This window comes from Harpia harpyja, chromosome 20 (assembly GCF_026419915.1).
Source record: "Harpia harpyja isolate bHarHar1 chromosome 20, bHarHar1 primary haplotype, whole genome shotgun sequence".
NCBI classification, from domain to species: Eukaryota; Metazoa; Chordata; class Aves; order Accipitriformes; family Accipitridae; genus Harpia; species Harpia harpyja.
In genome coordinates this window covers 2,166,484-2,170,806 of record NC_068959.1, presented here as the reverse complement: position 1 = coordinate 2,170,806, position 4,323 = coordinate 2,166,484, and positions in this window count along the sequence as shown.

Here is a 4,323-nt window from a genome sequence, read left to right as displayed (position 1 = left end):
TGTCCTGCCGGGGAGATCCAGATACAGGTTCTTTGGAACAGCTGCAGCTCTGTCGATAGAATAGGGCTCACTCTCCATCACTGCATTATGGCAAGTTCAGGACTGATTTGTATCTCTAGTCAAGGCATGTTTGTAGCTACCCGCCTTGTCTACACAAAATTCACAAGCTTCAGAGAGAACTTTTACTACTTTCTCTACAAGGTAACATTACTCTGGCTGTTCAAAGACAGAATCTTCACAAAGTATAAAAGCTTTCTTTAGAACAAAGGAAAGTCCCATCTCTGAGGAGATGAATGAGTGAATGGATGACAGAAGCATATTTTAACCATATTCTCTTTGCTCGTAACCTCTCTGCTGCTTTAAGATGATGACATTTTTGAGAGTTATGTCATATTCTGATTCTCCATGAGATACAATCAAATTCTGTGAAAATGATTCAAAAATGCCTTAGAGAGTTAATTTGTGTGGATGCTGAGCTTCACCTGCACCACTTGGAGTTCTTCCTGAAGCTCTTCTTGGTACAGCAACACCCGACGGCCCTGCAGAACGCAGGCCAAAGGGAACCCACCACTCAGAATGACAACGGAAAGCCAACAGCGATGGCACGCTTCAAAATGCAAAGGACCCAATCATGACAAGTCCTGAGATTTCAGACAAGGGTTCCTCAGCAACATGCCTAGCTGCCTCTGAAGCCATGCAAGCCCTGAGGGATGCGATTTCTGGGTCTCTGTTGCTTCGTAACCAAGTAAGGGGGCACCTCTTCTACCTTGAACTCTGGCTACTGGCTACACATCCACAAGCAGAAGCTGGACTTACAGCTCTTTAAATCCTTGCAGACAGCAGTGATAGGCTGAACCTCCTTAGCAGACAGCGTGTGACCAAAGCTCAATTTCAGAGGAAGAATCTTTAAACCACCATGAAAAAAAAGGTTAATCTCTGTAACTTCGGGACATTTGTCTTTAGCAAATACAGGAATGAGCCTGAGAAAGCTGCACGCTGCCTTCCTGGTGCTTCAGGATGCGGGAATCCCTTTTTCACTAATTTCCCGGGGACGAAGCGAGCGAGGACAGGGGTAGGAGTGCGGGCAAACCTGGCAGGTGCCGGCAGGGCGCGGGGCCGGTTAAGCACCACGGACAGAGGCAGCCCTGGGACCTGCCCCGAGGCCTTTGCCCATGGGGCCGGTGAAGCGTGGCCCTGCCTGCCCACGGGGGCTGTGCCGTGGCTCCTTCCTGGCTCTGCTGAGCCCCCCGGTTAAATCATACCACCGCCCACCCCACCTGCTAAAGGGTCTGGACATCTGCACCAAAAAAGACAAAACCCAGCAGTGCCCCGGGTCTGATTCTTCATCTCAGTAGCTGATGTTCTGCCTTCTACGTGGCCGGAGAGTTAAGTGAACTTGGCAGAAGGTGCCTTAAAGGGTAATGCCAGAAACTGAACGCTTGAACTAAGGATTATTTCCACCTGAATTTTCTGAAACTGCAAGTCACTAGAGTCAGGTTGGCCCCAGTCATCGGGAAACCACTCAAAGATAAGCGAATGAATGGGACTTCCTAGCAATTACGTTCTTTCACCAATCCCCTGAAAAAGCAATTAACACCAAACTGGGGAGGAGGGGGGAAGAGAAGGCAAAGGAAAATGCTACTAACGTGCATTACGTTTGCAGTTTTAAAGAAGAAGCTTCACTGACTCTAGTACTACTTCCTGAAGGGGAATTTTCTTAAAGATATAATCAACAGAAAAAAAAATGACTTTGAATTTTCAAATTTTCCTGTACTACCTGTTTAGTTTAGCATGACACATACATCCCAGTTCACGAAGAATTACATTATCTTCAGAAGCAACTCCCCAGCTTTTGTGAATTCTGTGCCCTTTTTTTGCCCCAAGTTAAAGCCATGGTTTGCAATTCCTCTATAAAGTAGTTTGGGCACGTTTTTGCCTTAATCAGCCCTTCTCTGTTCCCCAGCTGCAAAGTCTATCTTCACGCACACTTTGGGGATTAAACTTGTTGCCAGAACTTGGAAAAAATACAGAAAGTCTGGTCTCCTATGTCAAGTGTCAGTATTAAAATGACAAAAAATAATCCACATAATGAATAATCCATACGCTCCTCTTTAGCTAACAGCGTGGAAGAGACTCCACCAGCCCCATGGTTTTGATACGGACCGGGCAACGAAAAAAAAAAAAAATGCGCTCGTGTGAGTCGAGTGTAGGAGAAACTTTTCAACGCTTCCACGATCTTCTGCTGTTCGCGGGCACCTCGGGGAGAGCGAGGACGGAAACGGGCCCCGTTTCCCCGGACGCTGCCGCCCGCCTCTCCTGCTGCACCCACAGGAAACAGGGCTGCTGCAGATGGGCGCAGTCAGCCACCCCCAGCACCGCGTCAAGGGGATCCCTGCTCCGCCACGGCTTCCTGCCTCGCCGCACCGGCGACGGCCGCTGCCTCCGGTCCCGGTGGGACGGCGCGGTCGGGGTCGGCCTCCTCTCCGGCCGCGTCGTGCGGGCGGAGGACTGCAGGTGAGGGTGGCGAGAGGAGCGGAATATCGGGGGGAAGGGGTTGTCGCCCTTACGTCGTACTACACGAAGTTCAACGCCGTCTAGCACAGAACCAAGCAGAGACGTTTTGAGGCAAGTGAGGCGCAGGTTTATTGCAGTAAGTCACTGGGCAGGTGACAAAGCGGTGAAGAAAACCGTCTCTCCGCTTGCCATTTTGGTTGGAGCTGAGGTGGATTTCCAGCAGAGAAACGCCAGCGCAGCAGAGCGGCTCCACAGCACCCGTCCTGCGCACAGCGATGCACGCGCACACCTTCACAAGGAACGCACAGCCACAGGCAGACACTCAGATATGCCATGATTTAAGAGCCAAAAATGACAACTAAAAATAGTTCTAAATGCTTTCACAGAGCTATCCGTGAGTGTGACTGCAGCGGGCTCAGGAGCCAAGAATCAGGCAGTTGCCTGGGACGGGAATTTCATACCTAAGCAGGCACCCAGCTCCCCTCCGAGAGCACTAAATGCTTCCCATGCCTGTACAGGCAAACATTGGCAGGTCAGCCTGGGAAAGGTTTAGTTGGGTATAAATCCCTTCCAAGGGATTTGGGTCTGACTGCAGCCTCAGCCCTGGTGAACGCTTTTAGAGCCAGCAATCTGCAGTAGATTGAGGGCTCCAGCATGCACTGCTCAAATGACTTTCCTCCCACCTCTATGCCACATCATTCAGTTCTTCAGTAACGTAACTTATTTTTGGTTTATGTGCACGTAGTAAGCAAGGTGGCAACTACTTTCACTAGGGGGAAAAAAAAAAAAAAAAGCCTTAAAGACATCCCTGTCTGAACAGTCTTGTTTCTAAGTGGAATTTGTATTAGCAGTGGAAAACCAATCCTTTGAGTTTCTGATGCTTCCTTCACTATTACTCAGTACAATACTCTGCTGTCTGCTTACAGACTGCTACAGCTGCTCAGCCCTATGGGCTTTGGATGTTTAAAACTTCAGAGAAGACGAATTCATTGGGGTTTTATTTTTATTTTTTTTCAACCAAAACTGCTTTCTGACCTGCCTGAAGTAAAAAAGTGACTTAAAGAATATGTAACTTGCTACTTCCAGGAGCAACTTCTCCATAAATGTTATAATGGTGGAGGTCCAGTTTTCCTGCTGCATGCCATATTTAGGCAAAAAGCTTTTGCATGCCCTACAGATTAAAAATAAAAAAAAACCAGAGATGTGATTATCTACAAATAAACACCACAAACCAAACCAATAAATATAGATGATGCTTTCAAAAGCTTAATCATTTAGTGTCTCCATGTATCTTTGTTAGCATTTAAATGTCACACTAAATATCATTTCTGATCTATTTCAGTATGACAGTTTGTTTACTAGCCCCCCCGGGGCAAGCTGCCAGGAGCCAGCACTTATTTCTACTTACTGCAAGATTGACACCTTCGGGAAGTGTGGTGCAATTTGCAAATTCTCCTTCATCTGGCTTCATCCTATTCCATGTAATTTGATTTATGCAGAAAAACTAAATTACTGTAGCTGTAGCACACCTGCCAGGCTGCAGTGCCATCCCAGCACAGGGTCTGAAACACTCACAGTTTGTAAACTCAGCCACTGATTCAAGAGATATTACATGTGCTGATGCTAGACATTACAGTGACCCACATTTGGGGTTGGGTTTTTTTTCATATTACAAAATGTTTTATTTAACTTCTCCACCATCTTCTGAAAGTAAGGAACAGCACACAAGCAAACGGCCTGGAAAAGATGTTGTGGCTTCTCAGTGCTGATTTCATAAAAAGCAAAGCTGGGGTAGTATTGGAAACAAGA